This window comes from Amaranthus tricolor, chromosome 4 (genome assembly GCF_026212465.1).
Source record: "Amaranthus tricolor cultivar Red isolate AtriRed21 chromosome 4, ASM2621246v1, whole genome shotgun sequence".
NCBI classification, from domain to species: Eukaryota; Viridiplantae; Streptophyta; class Magnoliopsida; order Caryophyllales; family Amaranthaceae; genus Amaranthus; species Amaranthus tricolor.
In genome coordinates this window covers 3,297,138-3,310,261 of record NC_080050.1, presented here as the reverse complement: position 1 = coordinate 3,310,261, position 13,124 = coordinate 3,297,138, and positions in this window count along the sequence as shown.

The following is a 13,124-nucleotide window of genomic DNA, read 5'->3' as shown; positions in this document are numbered from 1 at the left end:
AATAATGTCGGAAGAGAGGATTAAATGGGACCTTTGAAACCTTAATTAATGGCTAAAATAATTTGAATAAAACTCCATTTGGTTTCTACGAATTGGAAGAAGATATAAGCAAATACATCATCCTTAACAGTACATTGGCAAAATACTGTACACTATCGTATAGATCCCGATACTAGTTGCTAGTAATAATAGTAAGTACAATCAAATCAATTTTGTATCCTTTATATACAAAATCATTGCATATTAATGCTCCATAGTTCATAAATTTATTTAATCTAAAATCATTGGTCAACTACTACTATTATTGTACTTGCTCCGTTTCAAATTAATTGCAATATTGGTCAAAATGATACTATTTATTCATTACTTTTAATTTCTAATTAGTTTTAATTTATAGATTTAAATATAGTCAAGTGAGATCTTGTTTGATTCGTTTCATTACAAAGATTATTAATATTAAATTTTTTATTATTCATGACTAGAGATATTAAGGATTAAATTAGTGCATTGAACTGCGTGAACAAGCAAACGTTGCAAGTAAATTGGAACGGAGGAAGTAACTTAATAATAGTTCTCTCACTCTCTATTTATTCGGGTTATCCAATTAATTTTGGATCAAATCTTTATAGTCGAGTTAAAATAGAGTCATGTGTTCATTTTGGTTTTACATCAAATTGAATTCGGTTACAGAATCCGGTAAATATTAGGTTATCAGGTCTGTTTTGAATAACTCTATTTGGGATACACTACTTATTGCTTTTTGAGAAAATGATAAAAATGAGAATTGAGTTAGAAAAACACACGAAAAAATAAATAGATAATAAATATGAGTGATTAAGATGGGAAAAGAAAAAGCTGCTAAATGAATATAAAGATATTAAAATGAAAAATAATACAAATTAAAAGAGAGATAGAGTATATGAAATTTGGTTGAGATATATTATGAAGTATATAACTTTTAAATTTATTTAGAAATATTAATTGTAGGGAACAATACTTCTTCCAATAATAAAACTCTAAATAAATCAAGAGTGTAATCACTCTAATTCAATTACATTTTTGTCAAAAAATAAGTGTAATTCCTTTATACTTTTGAGATTGTCGTACCATCTTCTAATTTCATTTATTTCATTTTAATACATTTTTACTCAATATATTTTTACTCTTTATTTTCTCATTATTAATTTTTTATTAATATATAAAAAAATTAAAAAGTAACTCAACCAATCTAATTTTTTGATAGTAGTGTCACATTTGGTGTTTCCATTCCTTTAAAGAGCAAACTCAAGGTTATAGTGGAATATGGTGTAGACTTTGCAACATTTGCTTAAAACTCCTTATTTCTAATTCTCTGCCGGTTTTGTAAAATTATAAGTAAATGAGTTTTATTTATTGGTTGCAATATGTGCTGTTCATTTTTAATAATTTCGAACTATATAATTATAAAATACTAAAATACGTTTACAATTAAAAATCATTATAAATCAATAAAAATAAGTAAAAATCAGTATTTATCAGTATAAATTAGTTACAATCAATAAAATTAATTTTAATCAATTTCAATCGATAAAAATCAGTTAAATCAGTAAAAAACAAATTAAGTAATTAAATATCGTTTTACTTATGTAAATGTGTTGATGATATTGATTACAATTAATTTCAATGATCAGTCAAAAATGACTTATTTGCTTAAAAAAGTAAGATTATGTAGACCTAATCTCAAATAAAAAAAAGTTGTTTTCTTTTTATAAAAATATTTGTCTTTATTTTTAAGCTTGATATAATATGAAAATCCAAAATACCTATAATCATTTTGGAATTAAAATGATTAATTGATAATTAACATTACTTAGGATATACTATCATGTTATGTTTGGCTCCATATTAATTTAGTTGATTGTGTTTTTTCTTTTTGTTCATTACTTGCAAAAAGTTTTAATTTGACAATAATTAAAAAGACTAAAAGACAATTTATTCATTTAACTCTACTTGCTCTGATTTTTATTTTCTTGTTTTTTGATATAAAGCTGTGGCTAAATTTTGAATATTAACTAATATTTGGAAGTCATTGTAATGGTGCCAAAATACTCTTTAATTTCACTCTTGAAATAAAATTTGAACTGTGGATATTAATTATCAATAGAAGGATATTTGATTCGAATATATATGTTGTTGATAGCTCAATTATATATCCGTTGACTTTTTTTATAAATTCCTATTTTGATATTCATAAACAAAAATTACTTAGAATAATCCAATCTATTCGTGGTTTTCCTACAATAATCCCACCTATTGATTAAACATGAATAATCCCAACTTAAAGGGTATTTTCTTAGAGTGAATCCGGTGACAGGATGACTTGCTATAACAAGCTTTATTTTTTTTAAAAAAGATAGATAAATTAAAATAAATTTGAAAAAAATTTTATGATTTTTTTTATTATTTATAATTTTTTATGTAGAATTTTAAAATTTTTCTCTAATTTATTAATTTTTATTTTAATTTTTTTGGTAAATTACCTACTATAACAGGTTATCGGGTTACTCAAGTTTACTCTAGGCAAATACCCCTTAAAGTTGGGATTATTCATGGTTAATCAATAGGTGGAATTATTGTAGGAAAATCAAATTGGATTATTCTAAGTAATTTTTCTTATTAATAAATAGGAGTACTACTCTTTTCATTCTTGAATAATAGAGTATTCTTCTATTTTTGAGACTGTTATTAACAATAATATGTTGTAAGGAAAAATGTCACTATCAATAAAAATAAGTAATATTTTATAAAGAAAAATATTATTATCAATAATAATATTAAAATGATAGAGATTTTTTTTTTAATTCCTCAGTAATGTACCTCTCAATAAGGAGTATATATTAATATAGTACTTCTAATAGCAAGAGGAGATTCAACTAATTCTTATTTTAGAGAGAGAAATAATTTGATCGGAGTAATTTATACTTAGAGTTCTTATACTAATGTTTCGGTTTTAATTGCTTGTAACATATTCTAAATTTAAATTTAATTCCTCACGGTAGCATTGAATTTTCATGAAACGTTAGTGGTACCACTTTTGTAGGATTTTTTCACATGGTAGGATCTAGTTTATGCCTTATCTAATTGCCATAGCTTTTTCCGTTAAATTCTTGTCAATTTCCGTTTAATTCACCATTATGACGTTTCTACCCTTATTAAGTGTTGGTTCTTGTCTTTATAATTTGCCCGAAACATTTGAGAGCGTTGATGAACTAAATGGTGAATTAAACATCACAATGGTGAATTAAATATTTGAGAGCATATAAATGGTTTAGGGCGAATTATACGGTGAATTAAACGAAAATTGATAAAAATTTAGCGGGAAATGCTACGACAGTTAGATAAGACATAAACTGGATGCTACCATGTAGAAAAATCTTACAAAAATACTACCACTGGCGTTTCATGAAAGTTCGATGCTACCATGTGGAATTTTCCTTATTTTAATGACGTAAACTAAAGAAATTTAAAAATAAATAATTTAACAAGTCTTTTTATACAATAATTAATTATAATTCGAAGTCGAAAACTTATAAAAATTAAATTAGGTTCTATAAAAAGTGAGCCCTATTTGCATAAAAAGACATAAATAATAAATTCGTTGATAGATTTGTTTTGTATTATAATTGTTCCAAAAACGAAGCTTAGTATGAACCCCCCTTAGACCCACCAGCATATGCTGCATGTTGCAGGAATGCACATAAAAATAGTACAGTAATGTCTTATAAGGCAGGTCTTAATTTCCTTCCACTCATCCCTTTTTTTGCTGATAACTACTATATCCTCAAAGATGAAACCTTACATCTCCCACAAAATTTTATTATTAAATATTTATTCTTATATATTTAAAGTACCGTATCATGTTAAAACAATTATTTCTATTGATGTGAAGTTGCGTGCATAAAAAAATAATATTTGCTACAAACAGCCTATTTAGTAATTGAGATTAAATTACGAAAATGATAATAAAAATTAAGTTAATTTAGCTAGAAAAACTATGAAAAATGGTTTATGACCATTTTTCTTCAACTCTATATATTTTAGCCTCATAAATTTTATTCACATTTAGTACTACTTAAATAGATGGTATTGTTGGAAATACTTTACATGTGAGACAAAATCCCACATCGATAAAATAGTGGGTTGTTGACCTGCATATATATTGGGTGATCTAATCTTCCTAATACTATATGGTTTTGGGAAACAATGAACATCACCAAGTATATGTGCAAGTCAACGCTCTTGACCCGTGTGTTTGATACCATGAAAAGAATTAAATTAGCGAAATAAAGGATTTGAGTGAATACGTTTTGTATTATTTAAACTAAGTATCACACCACGTAAATATACACTGAGATGAAAGCTAAATATGGCAAACTATTATTTACAGAATAATAACATTCCCTAAATATATTTAGGAAATATTCTTATTTCCTACAGGTATTACTCCCTCCCTTTTCATATGTTCATGTCAAGTAGAATTTATGAATTTTAGTGTCAAATTTGATCATAATTTTTCACCGATTTATGTGAAAAATATATTCATGTGGTCTTGATAGATTCGTCTCAATGTACATTTTTTAAATATCATCTTTATAAAATTTTTAAAACTTACAATTAAAATTATCTGTCTTTTAAATTTGTTTTGATATCTCCATAAAAAGTAAATAGAAAGAACAAATGAAAATAGAAAGGAAAATAGGAGTAGGATTTATAGGTAATATAATGATCAATGAGTGCCAGAAATGATGTATTGTTAAGGAAAGCAGTATATGAGCAACATATCCCTCCAGTCATCCACGATTCTTGCCAATTATACCATAATCTCCTTTATCTCCTTAGTCATACTTTTTTATATTTAATATTATGATATTATGTAATCTTGCCTTTTTTTTAAGTTATATCTTTAGCTAAATATATATATTAGTAATTATTCTAGGCTATCTTTAATTATTTTATGTATTCTTTACATATATATAAACATAAATTGTATTTACTTTGAATATTGAAGCAATACAAACATTTACATATATCACATCTTGTGAATTTTTAAAACCAAAACTCATTTTTATTTCACCAACTATTTAATACTAATAATTAAACATCCCATAGTTAAAAAGGGTATTTAAATCGAATAAAATTCATTATATCTAACCTCTAATTTCCCGTTTAAACAACTAAAAATCATCCTTAAAATGCATTCTTAATAATATTATATAAAGTTGCGAATATCTAGCCTCAAAATCCCGTTTACATGAAAGACATTCAGTGACATCGACATATAATACACTTTAATCCAATAAAAATCGATTAAATCTGATAATAATTATGATAATGGTCATCAGCCCAGTGTTCTGTATATTCGAAAATATACCCTAAAACTAGTCTCTTTCATATTGGTAATTCGGGTCGGTGATGGGTTGTCTTTGTGTGTTCTCCGGCATATGGAAGAGAGTGAAGTTTTTTGGTTGCATTAGTAAGAAAATGACTTAAACAACAAAGTTAATTAAAGAACACTACGGAATCCTATGCACTGAACAAGTAAACAAAATCTTAGATAATTTTTTTTTTTTAATGACATCTTGGAAACTACATATTCTTATTTGTTCACCCAATGGAATTTCTGCAAGATATATCAAAACCATGCAACCAAATACAAAAAATTGGTTTGACTCTAAGACGTTGAAAATCAATCGGTCTGTCTATTTTAGCCTAAGATCAATGATTAGAGCCATTAATTGATTCAGGGAAAAATGTATTAAAAAAAAATGCTAAACTAATCAATAAAAAAGTAACACATAGAATTAGCATGGTTTTTCATCCAAAAAGAACTACGTCCACGCCTACCCTTGGATAACAATACGAGGGAAGCAGAGAGATAAGTAAGTATTAGCTTATTCAATCTAATGTGTAATTAAACTATTTATGATACAATTATAATAAACTATCAAGTAAAAACCAAAGTATGAAAAACGCCTTTATAGGAAAAGCCAAGTCGACTTTAATTAATTCTTCACACAAATTCTTAGATTCATCATAAAAAGTCAAATCAATTTTTTAAACTCCAAAAATACAACAGACTCGACTTTATCTCCTATTTAATTTTCCACCAATTATTCTACCTCTTCAAATTAGCCACTACAATAATCTCATCAATATACTAGACACATCCTAAATATGTCAACATGCTATAGCAACAATCAAAGTGGACCAAAACTTCTACAAGTTGTACACAAAACTTAGAATTAATTAAGTTACAAATTTCTTTGTTATCACAAAAACACAAAAATACGTACGTAAGATTACGTATATTTAATTCTAATATTTTTATTCAGATAAGCTAAATATTGAAATTCATTTACTGATTTAGTATTATTATTATAGTTACATCACCATAATAAGACCATTATAAATATTTTTGAGCTTACTACAATGGATCGAATTATAAGCCACAAAAGATCATCCTCATCAACTATAAAACCGTTATATTGCACTATGATTGTTCGTATGCACAAAAGAACTAACTAAACTACCCTCAAGAAGTTGACTACTAGTCCATAATTAAGGTCAGTTGAAAAGGGGCATGCAATTTTATTAGTTGAAGAGACTAGGTAGGTGGGGTGAAGCTAAGGAACCGTTAACTTCATGATTAATTTCATTCACAAGTCAAGGGGCATGTCTGTAACTGATCTTTTATCAAGTCAGATAATGGGGGCCATAAGCTTATTATAAGAACTACTATTAGCTTCCCTACTAAAGCAGGCAACTTTGCTATTTGAGCTAATCTGCAAGAGTTTTACACTTTGGACCCACTTAATTTCAAAACGTTAACACATTGGATTGGACACACTAGCTAACTGACCAGAGTAATTCCGAGCATGTGTAAGATGTCTGATCAAATAACGCCTCTTAAATTAAGTAATAGAATAGAATATTTTGTATATCTTGTAAATCTTTATATCTTGGTAATTATTTTATAATTATTTAGTTTCCTAAACTCTAAGATTATTTTTGTGTTTATTCTCATATCATGAAATGAAATGGCAAGGAAATCATATCCAATATTAAGAGATGTCAAATATTAATTTATATATATGAGTGTGAGAGTACGGAACATATCATTGGACCTCAACCATCAGTTTAAACTGTTAAACATCAGCTTAAGTTGTTAGATGAGTTGTTTCCTTGATATTGTATCAAAGCCCATAGATTTTGATACAACTGAAAACAAAAAAACTTGGTCTTTTATTAAAAAACAACATGAGGGTTTGAAAAAAATTGTGTTCCCATCAAATTAAAAAAATGGTTTCACATGTGAGGAGGAGTGTTAGATAATAACCCACATACGATCCCACATCGAAAAACTAAAAAGAGGTTGAATATCATATATACTTGATGAGCTACTCCTTCTAATACCAATTGGTTTTAAGATGAAACTTTATCGGGTTTGTGTGTAGCCAACTCTCCACTTATGCGAGTCTTATTGTGTACAAACTCAATAATAAATTTATCATGATATATCATAAGCCAATGTGTTAAAAAGTCAAGAATTCGAATCTCAATCACCCTTTATTTAAAGTTAAATATTCGACACCAGATATAAAGAGGGTGTTTGCTGCATCTAATCTTCTAGTTCAAAGGACTCCTGTATGAGGGGGCACATGAGAGTATGTAACATATCTTTGGACTTCAATCATCGATTAAGTTTTTGATTGAGTTGATTTCCTGAAAATTAATTTATATTATTAATATTTTGGTTTAATTATTTTTTGACCCAAAATACTTTTAAAATACATATATATTGCTCTCTCCTTGTAAGAGATGCTTTTTTGTTCTCCCCATTTGATTGTGACACCAAAATATATATACGTCAACCACGTAGATAATTAGTAACAGATACTCTATACCATGCATTTAAAACCAAAGTTATTTGAAGCAATTCATATTATATCTCAAGGAAAGGGAGATGGGGGGCTAACATATCTTATCTTTTATCCAAGAAGGTGCATGTGATCTATGGTGTCTCATTGTGTTTTCTTATCCTTTTCGATCTAGTTGAGAATGGCCATGTCCTGATGTTTCGTTGTACAATTTCAAGCTAAGACAACAATGATCAAATATACATTGAAATAGATGTAGACCTTTAATTATTAATGGTGACAATATGGAGAAACTTCGATATTCAACTTAAGCTTTTGGTTGTAGATTGGAATATGTTTTATATATAATTAAATCAGCTCAGCTAAAAGATTAAACTCCTAGTCTATTTCAGCTAGAAGCAATAAAGAGACTTCTAAGATATGGGAAGAAATATTAGGCTTCGATATTCAGTTTTAAACCATGACTACTTGTCTAAGAGTAATTGGATTCATAAGTAGTTATTTGGCGAGCTCTCTTGATGATATAAAGAGCAACTCTGGCTACACTTATATTACAACATCTCTTACTAGATCTCTATCTTAGCATATTCTCATAGTTTCTCTTTCTCATACTTTACCCAATAATTTCTAACAGTTTTAAATTGATCATTTTTTATAGTTTTTATGTGATTACTTATAACTTTAAAGTAATCGTGCAATTTTGAAGTTATCAATTAAAAAATAGGCTGATTATATGGATTCGTCTCATGAACAGACGGTCTCATATAAGACTTGTTGTAATCTTAATACGAGTTTTATTAATAACTGTGAAAAACTAGAAATTTTGAATAAAATGAGTTTTTTTTTAAAAAAATCCCAAAATAAGCTTTGGAAAATTTTAATCCCAAAATAAATGTCTTTGTGTCCGAGCCTAAGATCAACGCTTGTTCGCTGTTATTAATAGCGAACAAGAGAAAAAAAATTTACTATGACTTTGTTCGGTGTTACTAACATCAAACAAAAGAAAGAAAATACCATAGTTTTAAAATGACAAAAAAAAAAAACTAAATGATGTTCACGGATATGAATAGCGAACCAACATTGGCATATTTTTCCTTATAAAAACATGACATTGTTTTTCTTTTGTTTGTTGTTTGTTCGTTTTTAGTAACAACGAACAAAAGGTTTTGACTTTTTTGACCAGTTTATTTATTCGCTGTAGTTATATCGAACATATACCTAACCTCAACTTTGGCATGAAGACTTATATTAAAAATTAAAATTTTTGTGGCTCATTTTGAAATTTTTTTGTAATGCACAAATTCTTGTATGAGACGATGTCACCATGAGACATGCCTCATACTTGGATTAAATAACCCAATAATAAAAATTTTTAGCTTATAGAATTCTTGTTTTGAGGTAGTATTACCGTGAGACGGTCTCATATAAGACGTCAGAAAGTAAGCTCATTTTTTTCAAATTTTCTGAAAAACTCATACCGAGTAGTCCAATGGGCTTGCAAAGCCTTGTTTTATACAGGCTCAACCTTGGAGGTCCATGATGAGCACCCGGAATTCGCTTTTAAAACATGTGGGCTGTAACGTTTTTAACAAAATTTTCAACATTTCAGCCCACACCAAACACGGTGTTGTTCACGTAAGTCCAATGCTATTAGTTTCATTTATGACCAAACAAATACTTTTTTAATTTTTAAGTTTTTCATAATGAAAAGTGAAAAATAAGCTTCTCTTCAAATTAATTTTTCTATTCTTTTCCATCTCATTTCTTTTTCTTAATCATTTTTGTTCTCTCTTAACGAACCCTGCCATATGCAAGTCTTTCTTTACCAATAATTTTAATGCATTTAACAAAGAATTGTAAGACTGACATTTGTCATTTTGCAACAAAATTATTATATTGTATGATATGATATGATGATTTAACTTAATTTGATTATAATGTATTAAAGTGGATTTAAGTGAATAAAATGGTAAATAATTATCTAAAACAAGTACTCCTAAATCCTAATTATCATTTGATCCTTTGTTACATTGTTTTTCACCCTCTGTACATCTCAAACTCCACTCTAAGGAGATCATTTATCGACATTAAGATAATAAAATGTTGTATTTCATACATAAAAGCAACTGAATGGATGCATGGAGCTTGCAACTTAATGTACTTAGCTTGTCTAATCTTTTAATGGGTGAATGTAGTTCCTCCCTCTTATATTTATTCTCTCTACAATTTCAAAGCTTTAAATCACAGTCAAATTTGATCCCAGATAATATTATGGCAGTTATTAGATATATAACTATTACAACACAATCTTTTATTTGATTTGAAATTTGATATGGGACTACATTGGTTAATTATTTTCGGTTTAAAGCTTTTAATTTTATCAACAAAATTAATTCTCTCTCTTTATTTATTATCAATGTCATCAACACAATCCATTTTCTTTTGATAAAAATATTTTTAGTGTTTATTATTATTATTATTATTATTATTATGAACACACACTTAGATCATTCTTAACATCTAATTGTCTACATTCAAATTGTTGCAATATATATCGATTATTATATTTTTGAATGGAATAACTAAAACTTGATAATGGCAATATAAACTTCCATCATTGTTAAAAAACTATTTTTATTTATGTCAATGCTAATAATTTCATGAATTCCATGCAGTTTTTGCAAGTTTGGTCTAAATCGTAAATCAAATCGGATTAAATCGTAATTTTAATATTTGGTCAGGTCTACGGTCTAAATCATCTAGTCTGATTTTACTCAAAATAAATTATGATTCATGATTTGGTCCTAATTTTTTATTTTTCAAACCAGACCAGATCTCATACCGTACCAAAACCGAAAACCATAATTTTTTTTAAAAAAATAAGAGATGTAGTTATTTTTATTTAATAATATATCCTTGAATGATGTTGATGTAATCAACTAATTACAAATTATTATATTTGGTAATTTTAGGTGCAAAATATTTGTATAAATACATATATTAATTTGAAAAAAATATAAACATAAAAAATCGTAGACCAGACCATTGTAGAACGGTTTGGTCCGATTTGGTTGGTGATTTAAACGGTTTGTTCTGGACTGGAAAATTTCCTGATTGGAATTTTTGTTTTTGTCTGATTTTAGTATCAAACTAGATCAAATTAGACCATGTACACCCGTAATTACACGGGCTTTAATAATACACTAATAGTAGTAAAATTTTACTAATTATAAGAACAAAACTAAAGAGTTGTCTTTGTATTAGAAAAGAGATGCCTAAAAACTATTTTGTTTGAAAAGAAATTAGTGTAACTTGCAACTCAATTGCGAACTATGTCGATACTGGATCAGGTCATCAATGGGTCGATATTTATATTTGCTCGGGACAGTTGCAGGTACTTCCAAAATGACTTATGCCTACAGGCTAAAGTTGGGTTTGAATCAATAACAAATCAGATGTAAACAAGGTTATCAGGATCGAGATTTTACCTAAGATCGTTTGAGGGGATAGAATCGAATCGTAGGATCGTGTGATCTTACAAATATGCATTAATGTGCTTTGAATCAATTAAATTTGTTCCTTTTTTTAAGTTTTAAGGTGTAAGTAAAAACTTATTTGACTTCATCTATTAAATTTGAATAAAAATACTTTTAATAATCACTTTAAACTGTATTTTAAATATATATTTATACATAAGTGAAATCTGAATTATATAAAACTATTTTACAATTAAAACTACCCTTTTAGAATCGGATCGTAGGATCGTGTTATGATCTTACCACTTAAATTCTTGAGCTAAGTAGGATTAGACATTTCTACCAAATTAAGATCCTATCGACAATCTGTATCGGTCGCCTATTTTTAGATCATAGGATTTTGGAATCGTAGATTAAAATCGAGGTTCTGATAATTATGGATGCAAGTCAGATTTGTACCAAATTTTTGGTTAATATTGGGATTCATTCTCGAAATAGTAATGAATAGTAGAATATAATTGATTTTATATCAGATTACAGTTCAGCATCTAGTCAGATTTAAATTATTTACGAATTACGATCTATGTCAACTTACAAATTGAATATAGGTCAAGTGATTCTGATCAATTTTTTAGGGCCTAAATTTCATGTACTATAACTTGAATTAGCATGCAAAACTAATAATATTTGGAATAAAGTGAAAGTTTATAAGCATCTCATCCAACGGTATTTAAGAGGATAACAATAGGCTAAAAGTAAAAGTTAACAAGACCATGCCTTTTTCTTTTTCTTTTCCTCACTAATATGCCTTTTTTTGGGATGTAATTAGTGGATGCTCTTTCATCAAAAGCGACCATTATTCATTATTGATCCATCACTTGCGTAGTTGTATTATACTTCTATGTTTTTTTAACTTGTATTGTTTGCATTTTTACACCATCTAATAATTCATCGTTAATATTTTTTTTAATGCAAATCAAAAAATTTCTTATAAATTAATAACAATAAGCAAGTTGGTTAATCAGGTTGATGAAATATACTACAGTCAACATAATTGTAACTAAAAAAGAAAGGAAGTAACTTATAAGCCTAAGGAATTTATCATTGCATATTACAACTTGTTTTGTATGAGACCGTCTCATCATGAGATGGGTCCATATAATAGCCCATTTCTTTAATTATTTACATTAAAATAATAAGTAATTGTTTTAAGGTTATGAGTAATTACTCTAAAACTATAAAAAGTAATTATATTAAAATTATAAGTAATCATTTTAAACTCTATAAGTGATCATTTTCAGAAAAAGTATATATTCGATCAATTCAATTGAAATGGTCTCATCGTGACACTGTCTTAATTAAGAATTTGTGATGAATAATTATCGTATACAGTGTTGAATAAATATTCAAGGGGATATGGTCATCACACATTCGAACTTTTTCCCTAATACTCCATATATAATAATGAAGCTGTTAAATTAATTATTAAATATAATATAATCATGAGTTCATATAGTTGCACCCTTATTAGTTATCTCTTATTTCTATTTTTAGAGCCTTCACTAACTTGTCATTTTTACTTTTCGCTTTAGTTTTTTTCATCTTTTAAGGGGTTTATAGTGTTTTTTTTATCTTTCTAAGTGGTCTTCAATTAATTCTTCTCATTAATATTCAACATATGCATATATATATATATATATATATATATATATATATATATATATATATATAT